General features: G+C 44.6%; 1 protein-coding gene across 5 annotated transcripts in view; it reads left to right on the forward strand.

The window, feature by feature from the left end:
- The window catches only part of SH2B1 (SH2B adaptor protein 1), a 551,274-nt gene that overhangs the window by 435,042 nt on the left and 95,522 nt on the right, over positions 1-20,710 (forward strand). The window lies entirely within an intron of this gene.

The raw sequence follows: 20,710 nt of genomic DNA on the forward strand, positions 1-20,710 counted from the left end.
CAGACCTCCTCTCAGTGTAAAGTAACCCTTGAGACACATATTAAAAAATAGAAACTGAAATTTTTAAAAAATGGACATACCTATATCAGTTACAACAAGCAATTCTGTACTTCCACTATCTATATACTCATCCACTCATTCACCAACAGTTCTTTATAGTCACTCATACATATACTCACTCATCATATGAAGAGATACACCTATACATCCTGTTACACACCGACATTCATCCAAAAGTTACTCACACACATATTCACACGTGCAAATAAACTATTGAACAACCATTTATTTGAATATAGAGTTATACACACACTTCCACCTTACTTCTATTGAAAATTACACATATTTATTCTCTTAAACAATCACTTATAGAAACACATACTTATTTAAACAGGAAATCTTACAATCTCTTACTCTCACATATACTCACTTATATACATCAATATTCATATATACTAGATTAAAACATATGTAGTTACTGATAAAGACACTAGTGAGACAGTCATTCACTCACTAACAAACACATATATACACTCATCCACCCATACAGTCCTGTACATATGCTGTCTTCAAAACACATACAAACAAAGAGTCAGTCACTCATGCATCTATGTGCTAAGTAATACCTCCACCAAACCATATAGACACTCATACTGATACTAATAAAAATATCAAATAACCCATATACATACGCATGTAGCTACTTATCAGCACATGTAGCCACTTATACACAAAGTGAAACACTAATATATGTATTTAAATATTTAAACATAACTCACTAATATTTATTTTTCAGAAAGACACATATTCACTGGATGGTGTCATCAGTGATGTCATGAGTGATGTCACTGACCATGTCATGAGTGATGTAATATGTGATGTCATCAGCAGTGCATTGCACGCGCAAGTTATAGTGAGTCCGACTAACTATAACGTGGGAATTTCAATGGTTTTATATCAGTAAAATTTCCAGCTAACTATAACTGGTGTGAAACCTATGGTTTTTTCAGTGAATTTAATAGGTTTTTTAAATGCTAATTCCTAACTATAACCGGTGTGAAACCTATGGTTTTTTCACTGAATTTCAAAGGTTTTTTAAATGCTAATTCCTAACTATAACTGGTGTGAAACCTATGGTTTTTTCAGTGAATTTCATAGGTTTTTTTAATGCTAATTCCTAACTATAAGTTTCACTTTATAAATAAGACTGTTAGCACTCTAGTTGTTCTTTTTAACACTCTGGTACATTCTGTCATTGGGCTACAGTTGGGCTACATCTAGTTGAAATTTGGGCTACATTTACAATTTTTGGTCTCTGGTGGCCATCTTTGGGCTACATTGGGCTACTTTGGGCTACATTTGGGCTACATTTTGGCTCTAACATATATTAAGCCCAATGTAGCACAATACATATTTTTCTAAAGTTAATTTTTTTACAAACCACTTTAGAATAGGGCTACCTGTCCCTACAATTATCCCATTTTTTTTTTTTTTAATTTTTGGGGGGAGCGCTTCCGGAGCGCGCCCCGGGGAGCGCCCCGAAAAGCGTATTTCTGAAAAGCGCCCGGGGCGCGCTCCGGGGAGCGTCCCGTGAGCCCCAATATCGCAAACGTAAACATGATCGTGACGTATCGCGTAGCCGCGACCGCGTGATACGCACGGCGTAAGCGCACCCGGAAGTACTCGAGCGAATACGATCGCACAACGTAAACTTCCGACGCGCTTACGCTGCGCGACCCGGGGCACGACCCGGGCCGCGCCCCCGGGCGCGCCCCGGGGCGCGTAGCGTAAGCGCGTCGGGTCATGTGAGCAGAAAATAACACTTTTCATTGGTTCATAACAGTTTTAGTTTCATAATGATGAAGCCCCTGGTCTTGTGACCTGAAAATAACACTTCTCATTGGTTCAGGACAGTTTTTTTTTCTAAATGATGAAAGACCCCACCTTTTTTCCTTATTCTGACTTTGTCCTTTGACTGAGGAAGACCTGTTTGTTGCTCTCTCTACTTTTTTGCTCTAAATAATGGCTTCATTAGTAGCATCAGCTGGTGCATCTGCCCCACCACCACCACCACAACCACCAAGAGGACCAGCTCCAAATTATATTGGTGGTCAAGAACAGGAGGAGGAGGAAGAGGAAGAGGAGGAGGGGAGAAGAAGATGGCTGCCAGAAGAAAATACACCTTACAAACCCAAACCACACATTGTATGGCAGTTTTTTTCAATCCCAGAGGGGAAAAAAAAGGTGAATGCGCCCAAGGTGACTTGCCTCATCTGCAATGATGAACTTTCACGGGGCAACCCAAACAAAAAATATTCTTTTGGTAACTATACCATGATTCGGCACATGACCAGAAAGCACCCAAACAACTACTCTTGTGCAGAGTTCAGGGAACTGGCCAGTAACCTCCCCCAGTCATCAAGGACCCCCTCCCAAAGAAACCAACCTACTTCATCAGAACCAGAAACATCCGAGGTGATGCCTTGCATTCAGCCGAGATTTGCTGATTTTAAAATCACTTGTTCTGCATGTGGCAAGCTTATCGCCTATGGCGAAAAAAGCGTTAAGCTCATCGTCCTTGCAGGTGATAATCACAAGTGCCCCAAAAAGAAGTCATGTTTTGGGTTTTTTGTTTTTTTGCTCCAGTTGAGCCAGTTTCAATTCCCTTTTTTTGTTTCTCCCCCTAAAAAAATACAAAAAAAAATATAAAACTGTTTTGAAAAGCCAAAAAAAGTTCAAAAAGTTCAAAAAACACAAAAAAAATATAAAACAACAAAAAGAAGAAAAAAAAAAGTTCTTTTTAGAACTACCTCCAATTTCTAAATCAAAACTTCATTTTTTAAAAACTCTCATCTTTTTCCCTCATTTTACGCTCTCCGGTGCGCTACCTGGTGCGCGCACCGGGCGCTTCCCCCGCGCAAAACAAAAAAAAAAAAATATTTTAAATGCCCCGCGGGGCCCTTTTATAGCCCCCACATCAAACCTAGGGGGTCAAAGGGGTCTATCCCTGACGCCTTATGGTCAGTTCCCCCTTTGTTTTAGCCACCTCTTAGGTCTCGATTTTACCGAGACACAAGATGGCGGCCGCTCTGGACTGTTTCGAATGTTTACAGACACCCGAGAGCCAATCAGCTTTCCATGCGCACCTCGCGTCACGCGCCCGGAGCGCTCCCTGGTGCGCGCACCGGAGCGCGGCTATAGATATATATATTTTTTTGAACCTTAATTACTCAAAATCCACTGGAGCACATATCTTGAGACATAGCAAAGGCACATCGGGCTACCAGTCCCTACAATTTTGCCAAGTTTGGTGGAAATCCATTCAGCCGTTCGGGCTAAAAGTGAAATCGACCGCCCTATGGAAATTAACATGGGGAAAACGCGTTTTGGGACCCCCCTTTTATCTCGGCCCCCGCTTGACGAATCCCCCCCAAACTTTCAGGGAAGGACCGGAACGCCGCGAGGCCATTTTGAGGAAATTTTCAGGCAGATTCGTCAACCGGCGCCAAAGTTATTCCAAATAGAATTTTCAGATTTAACATTGAAAAAAATCCTAACTATAACTACCTACTGGCGACCGCCAGTAGGTAATATATATATATATATATATATATATATATATATATATATATATATATATATATATATATATATATATATATATACACACAACTCCTCCAAGAACACCATGAATTAACATTGGTTAAAAAAAAATATATATATATATATATTTTTTAAATTTTTATTTATTTATTTTTTTTTCATTGGAGGACTGTGGCATTATTCAACAAGGTTGTAGAAGCGGAATGACTATAAAATCAAAGACAAATCCGAGAACACCACATGACGGAATAGACACTTTCCAGGAAATTGTCATTGAGGAATTAAAACATCTCCAAATGGAAGGTTTCAACTCCAACAAGAAAAATTTGAATAAGGAGGAATGGGCAGTGATTCAGAATCTCAAAGATGATGGCAATATAATCATCAAACCCAGTGATAAAGGGGGCAATATTGTTATTCTGAAACGAGGACAATATGAGGATGAGGCCTTATCCCAACTGAATAACAAAGAACACTACGTGGAGATAAAACGAACTAAATATATTGAAAGTATTAAAGCATTCAATGACCTAATTGACGATTGGAAGGATAAAGGCATCCTTGATTTCAAAGACTGGAAAAATCTAAGATGTGATCACCCACAAATTGCAACTTTCTATCACCTGCCAAAGGTGCACAAGAGCAAAATCTGGCCTCCAGGCAGACCTATTGTGTCTGCTAAAGACAGCTTACTTGAAAAAACGTCAAGCTATATCGACAGCTTCATTGCCCCTTTCGTGAAGGACCTCAGCTCGTATCTCAAGGATACGAAGGATTTTTTGAGAATTATACAGGATGTGGTTTGGGAAGAAGACATGATCCTTATAACTTTGGACATTGCCAGCCTATACACATCCATTAAACACGAGGATGGCCTCATGGCAATGAAAAGCTTCCTTGAATTAAGACCTATCAAGTATCGAAGCCATAACAAGATGTTATTGGAACTCACTGATTTCTGTCTTCGAAATAACATTTTTTTATTTTCAGGCAAACTGTATTTACAACTGCAAGGGACCGCGATGGGCACGTGCTTCGCCCCCAGTTACGCGAATCTTTTCGTGGGCTGGTGGGAGAAGCACGTGGCCTGGGCGGGAAGGAACGAACGGTGGATGGACAAAATTGTTCTGTGGACCCGCTACATCGATGACTTGTTTTTGGTGTGGCGGGGTTCACAGAAGGAGGCTGAGGAATACATTTTAGATCTGAATAGAAACGATTTAAATCTCAGCTTTACCAACAACATGAGTCAGAGTGAGGTTTTCTATTTAGATCTTCGGGTCTTTGTGGAAGACAATAAAATACAAACCGCTGTTTACAGAAAACCCACGGCGGGTAATACTATATTACACTCACGAAGTTACCATCCCCGAAGTGTCATCAATAACATCCCTTTGGGAGAGTTTTTGCGAATGAAACGCAACTGCTCAACCACTAAAGAATTTGTGAGTTCCAGGGAACAGTCTAAAATCAGATTTTCTCAAAGAGGCTATGGAAAAGGGATACTCACACAAGCAGAAGTGAGAAGCAATTTGGTAGAAAGAAAGGACCTACTAACTGATAGAATCAGGCCCCTAGATAACAAGATCAGACTAATCACTGACTTTTCTGAAAAATCTCCAGAGATCTTTAATGTGATGCGCAAGAACTGGAAGATTCTAAAATCAGATTCTATAATCGGAAAGTCATTGTCTGACTATCCTCTGATTACTTATAGAAAGGGGAAATCTTTCAAAGACCATCTTGTAAATAGCCACTATGAAAAAAGAGAAAACCTACTGTTTCAGGCTTCTTTCCTTGTATGAAGTGCAAGGCCTGTAAGAATTCTCAAAAAGTCAAGGAATACTATATCCCTGGTAGAAAGAGGAAAGGCAGAATAACGAAATTGGTGAATTGTAATTCTGACTACACAGTCTATTGCCTAACATGTCCCTGTGGGAAGAGGTATGTAGGGAGTACGGTGAAACAAACCAAACTCAGGGTCCTAGAACATATGAGGGCCATTTCTTCAAAGGATCCCAACTACCCAGTAGCCCGCCATTTTGAACAGAAACATGATAGCAATAGCAATTTATTGACTTACTTCATTTTGGATCAATTGGTCAGAACAGAAAGAGGGGGCAACTGGATCAAGAAACTGAGAACATTAGAATCACGATTCATTATCCAGCTGCAGACAAAGACCCCGGGAGGGATGAATAATGAAGAAGAGATGTGGACTCACATCTGAAAGCATTCCTCTTTCTTTTCATAGCCTCTTTTCTACAGAATCAGGAATATAGCCATGTACATAGTTTTCCCTTAAACAGAGTAGTGTGATGTGACCAGTTACCATGAATGTTTTTATATTATTTGATTATTTTTTTTTTTGTGGAAAATGTAGAATGCAGTTAAGAATTAGGTAAAATATGTTCAGTCGTCCATGAATAGCAGCCCATCCAGGGCCAGACTGTCGACAATGTTAATGCCCATCCAGGGCGAAATTGTCAATAATCTTACTGCAACACGATTTTGGTAACGAAAAGTAATGTGAACGGGTGCGATTTCCACTAAAAATCATAAGTGAAAATCACACATCTAGGTACTTGCGGCATTATAACCATGTAAACTTATTGTCAATAAGTGAGAATGAACATTGGAGTAAATGTTAATTCATGTTTAAATTTTTCTAATAATGAACTGGTTGATTTAACTTTTCTCACTCCCTGTATATATGTAAGATAGTAAATCATATGTTCAAAGATGGCCGCCGCAATAACAATGAATGAATTGCTTTATGTACCGTTTTTTATGTTTACTTCCATGAGGGTTGACCACGTGATTGATGATGATCACAGTGTTTGATTTAAATGCAATGTGTAAATAATGTCAGTTACACTGACGAAGGCGGCAACGCCGAAACGCGTTTGCTAACTGACTACCGAGGAGGTCTTTGAATAATAAAAGACTTGGCGAACCTACGCCGTTTTGGCTCTGAGTGCTCTCATTTCCTTAACCCCGAAGTTGGGGGTTACTGCGTTTTGCAAATATATATATATATATATATATATATATATATATATATATATATATATATATATATATACACACACACACACACACACACACAACTCCTCCAAGAACAGGAAGAAGAGGCCACAGGCGGGGAGACATGGAAGGAACCTTAGCCTCGTCAGCGCCAGATGGTTACAGCAGGTCACAGGCAAATGTTCACCGGTATAAATACTGCTTCCCTTCCTGCTGGATGAGAGTAGGCTCCACCCCCCGGACAGCGCTAGATCTTAATGGCTGAAAGTTAATTGGATAGTATAGGACGCCCAATGCGTCGATACTACAAGTCCCAGATTGCTGTGGGCTGCACTGGTACAGTCACAGGGGTAAAAAAAGTTTTAACGGGCCAATTTCACCTTGGAATACACATGGCTGGCACCCCCTCATCTCCCCAAACCGCACCAACCATAAGGTCCCGGCATTTGAGTATGCAGGGGCAGGTCCGGAAATCCAGCGAGCCTGGCGTGGGGTAGAATCACTCCAACACTGCTTCGTCGTCAGCCGATTCCAAAGGTGGGCCCCAGTCCTCCCAGTCACCTGGGGTGTATGTATATATATATATATCCACAGCTTCTTCTCTCCACTTCTTGCAGATCAAAGGACACGGCACAGCAACAGTTGGTTTTTAGCGTTTTTATTATTTACACACCAGTGCAAATATAACGTGCATCAAAAAAGGACGGTATATATATATCCCACAACAGCCTCAGAGCAAAGGAGCCCTTGACTCTACAGGGCGGCCTCAGAATAACGGGCACGGAGTTGCCCGTCCATTTGACATCCATCAAGAAAACACATGAGGCCCAATACCGGAATAGGAGCATTTTAATCACAGGTTTAGCAGCGCAAAAGCATCTCCATTTCCTTACGCGTTTCGGCGTCTTAATGCCTTGGTCACAGGTGGAGACAATGATTTGCATAGTGCATACGTGCGTGCTTTAAAACTTCAAAAATCACGTGACAGTCCTTTTAAAATCCAGTACCCATGATGCATTGCACTGATAGTCATAATCCGGTGCATGGAATCTTAATAGATTATATTTCTCTTTTAAATGTCCCATTCTTATTCAATGCATGTTTCAATAATAGTGGCCTTCATTACTCACTCCGTCACGTTGATTTCTCATGGCATGATGCTGTTATTTCATGTTTGCCAGCGATAATGCCCCGGCACGATCAGAATGAGAGGTATGCCCCTCTCTCTGAATCCCTTCCTGCAGCCACTGTATTTTCGCTGAAATAGCTTCCTTGGCTAGGATTGCAGTGGCTAGTGAGTCATGCTCCCGGTTAAGGGTCACACAACAGCCTCCGAGCAAAGGAGCCCTTGACCCTACAGGGCGGCCTCAGAAAAACTGGCACGGAGCAGCCAGTCCTTCCAGTCACCTGGGCGTGGGGGGGGGAGATATATATAATATATATATATATATATAATCGCCCATTCAAAGATGGCCCCAAGTAGGCGCTGATAGTGTAGTCCGTCTTTTACGTTTGACACATGACACACACAATATGTATGGCTCACCTGCAAAGTGTAACTGACACTGAGGAAGGCTTGAAGCCGAAACGCGTCTGTTTACTCTGTATCAATAAACACGAGTTGGTTTACGAGTGCTGTTTTGCTGTGAAGCTACAGGGAATTTGAGCTGTGTGTGTATATATATATATATATATATATATATATATATATATATATATATATATATATATATATATATATATATATATACACACACACACACTAGGTTTTTAACCAATGTTATATATACTTGAACACTTCTCAACAACCGGTAGCAGAATAAAGGTCACAGCAGGGGTTTCACTGGGGTTCAAAGGCTGCTTTATTCAATGATTTTAGGCAGACCGGTTTCAGCGCGTAGCTTTCACGATCTTATGGTATAGCCCCGCCTTCTCAGTGGAAGGAGGCTCACCTGCGCTGGATTCTTCTTCACACTGCGCAAATGACGGGAACTACCAGTCCCACAATGCAGCGTAAGGATGTCCAGTGCTTGTGGAAAAACGTGACGAAATTGGAAATTCACTCGCCATGTGTCCCCTTCTCTCATCCATCGAACACAAACGGGCATCTGATGGGAGGCACAAATCCAATGTTTGCGTCTCGTCGAGCAGTCTTGACCCGACGTTTTACAGCAGCTTCGGTGCTTTGTAGGTTTCGATGGTGGGTCACAGATTCATCCGATACCTCTGTTAACTTCAAACAACTGTTCCCATGTTTCTGTGACCTGCTTGTGTGAGAGGGTCCTCTATGCGCACCACAGGCAGCGCGCCAATGTAAACTCTAACACTTCTCACCAACCGGTAGAAGAATAAAGGACACAGCAGGGGTTTCACTGGGGGTTCAAAGGCTGCTTTATTCGATGAATTTAGGCAGACCGGTTTCAGCCAGTAGCTTTCTTCAGTGCCAGCAGTCCAAGCAGCGTTTTCCACACACAATCTTATGGTATAGCCCCGCCTTCTCAGTGGAATGAGGCTCACCTGCGCTGGATACTTCATCTTTATCATCCATAAATAATGTTGCTGAGTCTGGGATAAAACCATGAATTAACATTGGTTAAAAACCTAGTCAATGCTCCTCGCTTTCACTTGCAAGGTTACACACTGGACACATGGGGAACTTTAAAGTGTTTTTTGTCCCATCTATAAGTAAAAGCGGCCTCTTGTTGGGGATTGCTTCATGTATATTAAATAATTTTCAAATTTGTAATTACTCCTAAAACTATCTAAAAGACTCCCTCTTGCTTCAGCTAACCAATGTGCCAGAAACAACTTCCCAATATGTGTTTTCTACATTTTCTAAACATTTCTAGGAATTGATGTTGGGTTCTCCCAGTAGTCAAGCAAGCCAAGATTTAACATAGGAAATCCAAGACCGTTTCTAAACAGCTGCTGGGTGTATATGATCTTGCAGTGCATCTCTACAATGTCCTAATACATCTAAGTTCCAAATACAGGTCCAATATATAAGGGGCTTCAAGTTTATAACTTAAGATATAGGTTTTAGAGCAAGATTGAGTCGTGATGGGATTGTAGGTGCACTCTGTGGAACCATCAGTAACAACTTGATGAATTTATTTTCAATCACTGCCAGTATCTCAACATTGAAATATTCCCATAAATCGCACTGATTGCTTTTCCCTATAAATTCCCACTACTGGCGATATAACATAGCTAGCTGAGTTTTTGCGAGTTTAGGTAGGGCAGATGCTTTATGGTTTAAAAGAAGTTAGCTCATCATAGTTTTTGAAGATCAAGTGTGAGATTGACATTCCAATGCACAAATAATCACATTTGAGTACTCTCTCTCGTGTAAAGTTGTTTGTAGAGAACAGATCTTTAAATAATTTATGAAGGTTAAAAACCATGTATTTAGATTCAGTGGCATTGATTTCGAGCCCATAATGTGAACAAAGTGCACTGAGTCTTTCTAGTAGTACTTTAAGCCTCATCGGGGCTTTATACAGAAGAAGAGTATCCTCTGCAAATAAGAACCCGGACCTTTTGTCCACCATGCACTTTGAATCACTTTGCAATGTAACATAAAATGAATGGTACTATTTATCTAAAGTGAAAATAGTGTTCGCCTCCCTGCTTTAATATTTCCCATAACTGTGTTCTTACTAACAGGTCGAAGGCTGCCCTTAGGTCAACAAAAGCCATTTAAAGGTGAAAAGGTGACCAGAACTTAGATCATTACACTTCACAAAAAGAAAGCGTAAGGCTTGATCCACAGCGCTAACCTTTGACATGAAACCAGTCTAGAAATGGGACAGTATCTGCTTGTCATCCATCCACATGGTTAATTTATCAAACATCTACTTGCAAGAGATTTTTTTGTAAATTACCAATTACATTTATGGGGCAATAATTTCCAGTGTCCCTCTGGGAGACCTATTTATGGATGGGGGCGATCTCTGAACCCTTTGATAGATCAGGGGTTGATGTTCCTGCTGCTGTAGCGTTCAATAATGTATTTATTTAAGTAAACATCTCCGAACAAAACACATCACAAAGGATTTTATCCAAAGCAGAGTCCTTACCTACTTTTTTGGGGCTTTTATGGCATCTAGTGTGTCATCTAGGGAGCAGTGATTTGGAGCAATACTCTTTGGATCTGTTACCTCAAAATCCAATATAGACTGAACAAGTTAAGGGAAATTAAGAGAATGGGAATCAACAGCTCCATATGAATCAGTGAAGTGAAACCCAGTAATAGCTGAGGGTATATTTCAGGTCTCATAAATTCATTCCATTCTCCCTTAGCTATCATTGGCCAAAAAGACTTTGTAACTTTTCGGTGCCATGCATCCAATAAAACTTCATACAATTTAGTTCCACAGTTTTCTTTTGATAGCCTTTGGGACTTTTTGTATTCAGCCATAGATTCTGTTTTTCTACCTTTATCTCTAGTTTTGATTGCAATAGTCAAGGATTATTTAACTGCTCTACAATGGGTGCCCTACCAACTGTGCGTTTTAAGGGATGGACACTGAACTCTGGCTTATGTGAAAACCTGTTTTAGGCCCTCAAAACACAACCATGGAATCAACAGCTCACTTTACAACACATTCTATATTTAAAATCAAATCATTTTTTTAAACATATATTATCAAAGTTTCATAGTTCTTAAGTCTAGGATGTACCTCCTCACTAATTTATGCCAGATCCAGCATGATATAATCAATGTTACTTGGGATACCTCTCTTTCCATTAGTGGGTTCGGCGAGACTCTTGTGAGAGCAGCCATTACAAGCTTGCAAACCATGAGACGTAGACAAATGTACTAACTAAAAGCCTGCCTTTGCCCAGTTTTTCTTAATAGGTTATGATAAAGCAGGTATTCCCCCTGCTTCTTCTTTGGCCAGCGCAGACCCCAACCAATTGGTTCACAATTGGAGTTAAAAATTCCTGCGACAATTGTATAGCAATTTTTTCCAAGAGATATTTCTGAATTGAGAGATAATAATAGACTCCTTATTGTGGGGGTGTTCCCCTGTTATGGATATTTATCAGAGCAACAGATTTATTTATTTGGTGGCTAAACCCGAAGGGAATCAGAGCGCTTTACATGAGTTACATATTGTTACAAAGTTACATCAGAAACAAGTTACATCCGTTGCAAGGACGTTACATAGAGTGGAAAAGGAGAATTAGGGCGGGTAGAGGGTGAAGAGGAAGAGGGGAGGTGAATGTAGATTAGAACAGTACCATAGGTGGAACAAGGCGCTGATCAGGAGAAGGAGTCAGTTCGGGGGAATGATGAGACCGTAAGATGGAGGTTTCAGTCACCCAGATCACAGGTACCTCGCAATTAAAAATGGCGGCATTGCGGGCAAATACAACTCTGGTAAAAAGTTCCCAAAAAGGAAAAACCTACCCCACGAGCAGGGTTGAGAGGGGGCACATACCAGACGCATAATGAAGAAAGTCAAGAGGTGGGAGATCGCCCACGACACATCGGATGTCCGCGAAAGAACAGGAGCAAGGCAGCAGCCTCATAGGGAGAAAGCAGCCATGGGCCCGCAAGACTAATTATCTGTCCTAACATGTCATCAGAGTCTGTTTTCAAATGTCTTAATTTACAGTTGGGTGATAGTTTACCCCAAATGGTCAAACTACTTAAGGTTCTTCCTCTATTTGACGCATAGGTCTTGATACTAAATGTCTTTAATCCTGTCCTATGTACTGAGTAGTGGCCCATGTTTCCTAAAATAAACAAAAGTGAGATTTATCTATAAACAATCCCAAATTAGTGCCCACTAATTTAGATTTTATACCGGCTATATTCCAACCAAAGCATCAATAGTTTAATTCCTATTGTCTGTGGTCTCCTGGACGCATTGAGGCTTCCATCACATGAACTATATCCGCTTGGATAATTCTGTATATTAATTGTTTGGGACATAGGTTGTACAGCATAAGGCAGTCTTAATTTAAACTGAACCCCATTGCCCCCCCCCTCATTAACTGGTAGCTACGCTCAAGTGTGACCAGCCCCTGAATGAGACTAGGCTCTGCAATAATCGTCTCACTGTAATCCTATTGCTCTGTCAAAACTAAATGGTGTTTTACATACATGATGTCTGGGCACACATTAGAACACTGACCATAATTTCCATTCCAGTGTATTATCTGGTTTTTAAAGAACCTTGGTCTTCAACACACCCTGCCATACTTTTGGAATGTTAATCATAACATTTTGATTGAAAAATCCAGCGCTATTTTTATGATGGTTTTTAAATAGCTTTGGCTATAGGTTTGTACAGGGCCCTTTGTCATGTCTCTCACTTTGTGTTCTAAAGTCTCTACAAGCACAATTGGAGGAATAACCAATCTTTGGTCTTTAAGTCAGGATCCTCTCACCAAACCTATTACAATTCCTTCTGAATAGGTTGTATCTAGTCAAGTCAAGTCATAAAATTTGTATAGCGCACTACATACCCAGAGGGTTTCAAGGCGCTTAGGAAGGGGAGGAGGATTATTTGTCAAATATCCACGTTTTAAGCTGCTTTCTGAACGCTAGGTGATTCTGGGTGAGGCGAAGGTAAGCGGGGAGTGAGTTCCATGTTTTGGCAGCCAGGTATGAAAAGGATCTGCCTCCCATGGTGGTCTTGTTGATGCGAGGTACAGTGGCGAAGGCTTGGCTGGAAGAGCGAAGTTGGCGGGAGGGGGTGTAGAAGGACAGTCGAGAGTTGAGGCAATCTGGTCCGATGTCGTAGAGTGATTTGTGTGCGTGGGTAAGCAGTCGGAAAGTGATCCTCTTATTGACGGGTAGCCAGTGGAGGTCTTTAAGGTGACCAGAGATGTGTTCGTTGCGTGGAATGTCTAATATGAGCCTGGCTGAGGCGTTTTGGATTCGTTGTAGTTTCTTCTGGAGTTTAGCGGTGGTACCTGCGTAGAGGGTGTTTCCGTAGTCCAGTCGGCTCGTGACTAGAGCGTGGGTGACTGTTTTCCTTGTTTCGGAGGGGATCCAGCGAAATGTTTTTCTGAGCATGCGAAGAATGTTAAAGCAGGAAGAGGATACGGCGCTGACTTGTCTGTTCATTGAGAGTGAAGAATCCAGGATGACGCCAAGGTTCCGTGCGTGGTCTGTCGGGATGGGTGCTTTTCCGAGGGCTTCCGGCCACCAGGAGTCGTCCCATGCAGATGGGGATGTACCTAAGATGAGGACTTCTGTTTTGTCTGAGTTCAGTTTCAGACGGCTTTGTTTCATCCAATCGGCGACTTCTTTCATTCCTTCGTGTAGGTTAGTTTTGGCGGTGCTGGGGTCCTTGGTGAGAGAAAGGATCAGTTGAGTGTCATCCGCGTAAGAGATGATGTTGAGGTTGTGATGGCGTGCGATGGCCGCGAGGGGGCTCATATATACGTTGAATAGGGTGGGACTGAGTGAGGATCCTTGAGGTACGCCGCAGATGATTTCAGAGGCCTCGGACTTGAATGGTGGGAGGCGGACCCTCTGGGTTCTTCCGGTGAGGAACGAGGTGATCCATTCCAGTGCTTTTCCTTGGATTCCGATGTTTCTGAGGCGTTGTAAAAGGGTGCTGTGGCAGACTGTGTCGAAGGCTGCAGAGAGGTCGAGGAGGATGAGGGCGACTGTGTCTCCATTGTCCAGTAGAGTTCGAATGTCGTCTGTTGCTGCGATGAGGGCGGTCTCAGTGCTGTGTTTGGCTCGGAAGCCAGATTGTGAGGGGTCGAGTGATTTGTTGGCTTCGAGGAAGGCGGCGAGCTGGTTGTTGACAGCTTTCTCGATGACTTTGGCCGGGAATGGAAGAAGCGAGATGGGGCGGTAGTTTTTGAGTTCGGTGGGGTCTGCTGTTGGTTTTTTCAGAAGGGCGGTGAGTTCAGCGTGTTTCCAGTCTTCTGGGAAGGTAGCGGAGTTGAAGGAGCAGTTGATGACGTCTCGGAGGTGCGGAGCTATGATGGAGTCTGCTTTGTTGAAGATGTGGTGAGGGCATGGGTCTGTGGGTGATCCAGAGTGGATGGAATTCATCAGGCGGATGGTGTCCTCAGTGGAGATTGGGTTCCAGGCGTTAAGGGTGTTTACGGGGGGAAGATGGTCAGCAGATGGTAGGGTGGGTTGGCTTCCGGGTTGGTTGTCAAAGCTGTTGTGGATGTCAGCAATCTTGTTGTGGAAAAAAGAGGCTAGGGAGTCGCAGAGGGTTTGAGAGGGGGTGATGTCGTTGGAGTTGGCCGAGGGGTTGGAAAATTCCTTGACGATGTTGAAAAGTTCCTTGCTGTTGTGGGCGTTGTTGTCAAGTCGATCCTTGAATGCTGTTTTCTTGGCTTTTCTGATCAGTTGGTGGTGAGTACGGGTGGCGCTTTTGAAGGCGTCCTTGTTGCTGGTGGATGGGTCTTTTTTCCAGGCCTTTTCAAGGGAGCGGCATAGTTTCTTGGACTTCTTGAGATCATCGTTGAACCATGAGGTCTTCTTGTTGCCAAGTTTGTGTTGACGTTTTTTCAGTGGTGCTAGGGTGTCGGCGGTGTTGGATAACCAAAGGGTGAGGTTGGAGGCGGCTTCGTTGGCGTTAGAAGAGAGGGCTGGGGAGGTTCGAAGGAGCGATGTGGAGATCTGATCCGTGGTGATTTTGCTCCAGTTTCTTTGTAGAGTTGGTTGGAGGTGGATGATGGGTTTCGGCTTGTTGTAGGTGAAGTGAACGCAGCTGTGGTCAGTCCAGAGGAGATCCGTAGTGTGGCTGAAGGAGACATGGTTGCTGGAGGTGAAGATGGGGTCGAGAGTGTGACCTGCGATGTGGGTGGGGGAAGTGACCAGTTGTTTAAGTCCGAGGTTGGCGAGGTTGTCTAAGAGGGTGGCGGTGTTGCGGTCGTTGATCTTTTCAAGGTGGAAGTTGAGGTCTCCCAGAAGGATGTAGTCTTTGGAGGGGAGCGCGTGTGGGGTGATGAAGTCCGTGATGTCTTCACTGAATTTTGCGCGGGGTCCTGGTGGCCTGTAGAGGAGGGTGCCTCTAAGAGTTGTCTTGGGGTCGGTGTGGATCTGGAAGTGAAGGTGTTCGGAGTTAGCGAGGTTGGCGTCGGAGCTGGTTGAGATGCGGATGGATTTCTTATGGACGATAGCGATTCCTCCTCCTGTATGGTCGGTGCGGTCCTTGCGTGTGATCTTATAGTCATCAGGGATAGCGATGGCGATGTCAGGGGCGGAGGAAGCGTTCATCCATGTTTCCGTTAGGAAGGCGACGTCCGGAGAGATGGCGTCTAGTAGGTTCCAAAGGTCAATGGCGTGCCTGTGGACCGAGCGGGTGTTGAGAAGGATGCATTGTAGGTGGTTGGGGTCGGGAATCTGTGGTGTGGTCGTAGCGGAGATGTTGTCGGTGCCGCTAAATTTGCAGGAGTAGCAGGAGAACGGTCCATGGGTGCGACCAGGAGCGGCTTGGACGCAGTTGGGGGCGCGACCGGGGTTAAGGGCTAGGAGGGTGGCGGCATCGTAGGTAATGCGAGAGGGCTGGGCAGCGCGCGGGGCAGGGGGGTCTGGCGCTGGGCGCGGTCCAGGCGCGGACGGGCGTAGACGGGCTTACCTTTGGCGCACCTTCGGCGCGGATTGGGCGCGGTCGCTGCGCGTGGACGCTGCACGCAAAAGCAGCTGTCATATGTGGGTGGTGGAAGGGGAGGGGCGAGGGAGGGTCAGCTGGGAAGGCGGGAGCGGGGTGGAGCCTCGGGCGTGGCGACACAAACAACAACAGCCTTAACACTAAAATGGCCGGCAGCGCGGAGCAGGCAGCCACAGCAAAGATCAAAGTGCAGGACAAACTGAGCGAAAGGGCAGTCAGGGCAACACAGGGACGGCACAGTGGTACAAGCAGCGACCAAGCAGGCGAGGTGGTCAGCGCTATTAGGCGACAGCAATTTGATCGCAGAACGCACCAGCTATATCACTAAAATAATTAAATAATATCGATGTCTACAATTGCAGCGGTCCCGTAATGCGCGTTCAGACACAGATGGCAATGATTACAATCAGCTGAGTAGAGTAACGATACCAGGCTGGAGTCAGGTCGGGGAGCAGCGAGGAGGAGCGACCGTGTCTGTGGAACACAGGACGGTCACAGCTGTATCTATGCAGCGTGGGGCAAATGGTCTAAGTGGGAGGGAGGGTCAGCTGGGAAGGCGGGAGCGGGGTGGAGCCTCGGGCGTGGCGACACAAACAACAACAGCCTTAAGACTAAAATGGCCGGCAGCGCGGAGCAGGCAGCCACCGCAAAGATCAAAGTGCAGGACAAACTGAGCGAAAGGGCAGTCAGGGCAACACAGGGACGGCACAGTGGTACAAGCAGCAACCAAGCAGGCGAGGTGGTCAGCGCTATTAGGCGACAGCAATTTGATCGCAGAACGCACCAGCTATATCACTAAAATAATTAAATAATATCGATGTCTACAATTGCAGCGGTCCCGTAATGCGCGTTCAGACACAGATGGCAATGATTACAATCAGCTGAGTAGAGTAACGATACCAGGCTGGAGTCAGGCCGGGGAGCAGCGAGGAGGAGCGACCGTGTCTGTGGAACACAGGACGGTCACAGTGCGATCTATGCAGCGTGGGGCAAATGGTCTAAGTGGGAGGGAGGGTCAGCTGGGAAGGCGGGAGAGGGGTGGAGCCTCGGGCGTGGCGACACAAACAACAACAGCCTTAACACTAAAATGGCCGGCAGCGCGGAGCAGGCAGCCACAGCAAAGATCAAAGTGCAGGACAAACTGAGCGAAAGGGCAGTCAGGGCAACACAGGGACGGCACAGTGGTACAAGCAGCAACCAAGCAGGCGAGGTGGTCAGCGCTATTAGGCGACAGCAATTTGATCGCAGAACGCACCAGCTATATCACTAAAATAATTAAATAATATCGATGTCTACAATTGCAGCGGTCCCGTAATGCGCGTTCAGACACAGATGGCAATGATTACAATCAGCTGAGTAGAGTAACGATACCAGGCTGGAGTCAGGTCGGGGAGCAGCGAGGAGGAGCGACCGTGTCTGTGGAACACAGGACGGTCACAGTGCGATCTATGCAGCGTGGGGCAAATGGTCTAAGTGGGAGGGAGGGTCAGCTGGGAAGGCGGGAGCGGGGTGGAGCCTCGGGCGTGGCGACACAAACAACAACAGCCTTAACACTAAAATGGCCGGCAGCTTGTTGATTATCTGTCTCGCTATTTTTACCCAGTTGTCTTTAAGTTAGTTGCCTCATTCATTCCGTTACCATGATCTTCTAAACCAGCCACTTCTCTGCTACCTTTTTTAGATAAGAAGGTAGATTTACTATAAAACCCCTGCTCAGATATAGGTCCTCTGGGGTTTCTCCTGGTATTAAAATGTATTGCTTATGCATTTCTGTAAATTTATTCACAGCTCACCTAAGATCAATTATATCCTGGCTAAACTCCCTGATCAGTTTATATACGTCTCCAAATAACTGGGGAGAGGGGTCAAGTAGGACCTTTCAAAAAGATTGATTAATATGATTGGTTATGGTTTTAGCACCTTTTGCCATTACTTTCTTCATGTAAGACAGGCTCAGAACTATGTTGGCATACAACAGTTCCTCTAATGGTACACACCCACAAAATTGTTTTTGTGAGTGTAGGAAAGTGCCCTTTTTGTATGGTCCCCACCCCCCCCCCCACCCCCACCCCCACCCCCATACTTTTTTTCTCCAATGCTGATGGTAAGATGGCTCTGACAGTGCAATTGAGCCTGCTGCCGAGGCCCCGGTGCCAGTGCTCTCCCTGAAACTGTTATGTGGAAATTGGCATTCCCATTTGACAAGTACTTTAAAATCGTCCACGTTCTTAGTATATGCTATCAGTGGTACCAAGAGATTGGGTGGTAAAAGGCTCCCCTGGGCTTGCAGCACTGTTTGTGCCACCCTAAGTAAGCCAAGTAAACTACTGACAGCAAGCCTGCCATGTCAGACTGCAGAAACAGTGTAAACTGCTCCAATTTGACTTTGTCCTCACCATGTGTGGCATACTCAATGCACTGCTTTTTAATAAGTCTTTCACCCTTAAGGAAGACCTCCTAAAGCCCAGGATGAAGAGTGAATTATGTTAAAGATGTAGGCATTTATGTGCAAGCTTATATGGCCCTATAGTGGTCTTTACCTATTAAAGGACGCTATAAGTGAAGAAGGGTCCATAGATAACACTGGCTAGCATCCGTGTAAACCAGAGGTTGACAGCTCCTCTATGCTACCACTTAAATATGTTGTGTTTTGTATAAAATAACGTGCCTTCTCTCTCTTTACATGAATATCGTGTCGAGGGGGATGTGGCATGCACCCAGGTGGCTACCTTAGAGATCGCCCACCTGGTTAACACTGCTTCTCTGCGCGCTGGCTGCCAGCCTGCGCTTGCTGCTACCAATACAGGATTCTTACTTCCTGCCAAGCAGTGTGATCACTCCCAGGAGTCAGGAAACAATGTCCTGAACAGGAAGGGGCCCCCACGCTCAATCAGGAGCTCTGCAGCCGTAGTGCTTTGCTGAGGGGGCCCCCTGGTGCTTGGGGGCCCACCGCACCGCTGGGGCAGTGGGGGCCTGTGTTACGCTCCGGCGGCTCTGCACAGCTAAGTAAGACTCCTACCATTTTTAAAAGTGGTAGAAATAGTGGGTTCTGGGTAGAAAAAGGGACCTACAATCCCGGATGTGGTCACCTCAGGAACGGAGTAGCCGCTGAGGCAAGCAGCCCATTGACCACTTGCACTCACACCCCTAACACCCTTAAATCTAGCCTTTAAGAGCCACTCCTGACACCAGAAACTCAGTTCTGAATCAACCTGCATTAAAGAGGACAACAAAGAGACACATGTCTGTGACAACAGGACTTGCACAAACCAAAAGAGGGATACTCTGCACCTGTGGCAATTCTCCTGGATGCTCCTGATCAATTCTCCTTGTAGTCTAACCCTCATCACCCTCACATAGTGACCCCTGTGGAGCCTGAAGCATCCTCAGAGGCCCCTGGACTAGTGGCACTATTCTCCTGCAAATTGCAGGTAAAACACTCCTAATCGTAAAAATCGCTGCCCATCTGAGGTTTCATCCAAATCCAGATGGTCTGGTGCATTATGCGAACTGTAGTCCTGCTTTCCACAAAGTAACAGATAGCTTATGTGTTCCCCGGGACCACCTGACATCTAAATACCTTTTTTTGTTTAACCGCTGCCATGGCTTGTTGGTCGCAAGTCTGGCAATTGACCGCCTGCACTTGATGCTGCACCTAGAGGGAACTCCATCTGATCTTTGACCAATGTCAGCAACCACCCCGTTTTGTTTTTGCATGTTGTTCCCGCAGCACTGTTTAAGTGGTAAAAAGCAGCTCTCCTGTGGCTTCCCGCTGCCATGGCTTGTTGGTCGCAAGTCTGGCAATTGACCGCCTGCACTTGATGCTGCACCTAGAGGGAACTCCATCTGATCTTTGACCAATGTCAGCAACCACCCCGTTGTGTTTTTGCATCTTGTTCCCGCAGCACTGTTTAAGTGGTAAAAAGCAGCTCTCCTGTGGCTTCCTTTAAGCACCATGGACAACCAGGACAACTCTGCACCCGGGCGCCACGGGCTAGTTATAATTGAACTGACTGTCGTGGCTTCGTCTTGAGACCAGCATCACCTTAACCCTCCTTTGGTTCCATGCAACTCGACCTGCAAGTGACCAATCGTCAAGACCACTTTTTCCATTGACTACAAAGAAAAAGTTCTGCAGTATTAAATTGCTTTGATTTTTGTTTTCTTCTAAAATCCATATCTCCGGTTGTATGTATCTGATCATGTTCGTTTTGGTATCTAAATTAAGATAAAAATACACTTAATTTTGTATAAATTTGTGTCGGATTTCTATCGAGTCATGTCAATTACTTATCGTCCATGTTGGTACTCTGAAATGCTTAACACATCTTCCTCTAGTTAAGCCTGACTGCTCTTTGCCACTCTACCAGGACAGAGCTGAGGATTTCTTATTGTGAATCCAAGGACTATCTTTGGGATCTGTGAGAGTATTCCATGGTAAAGCCTAAACAGCATCACCACATAATACTCCACCTTCC

This window comes from Lissotriton vulgaris, chromosome 7 (genome assembly GCF_964263255.1).
Source record: "Lissotriton vulgaris chromosome 7, aLisVul1.2, whole genome shotgun sequence".
NCBI lineage: Eukaryota > Metazoa > Chordata > Amphibia > Caudata > Salamandridae > Lissotriton > Lissotriton vulgaris.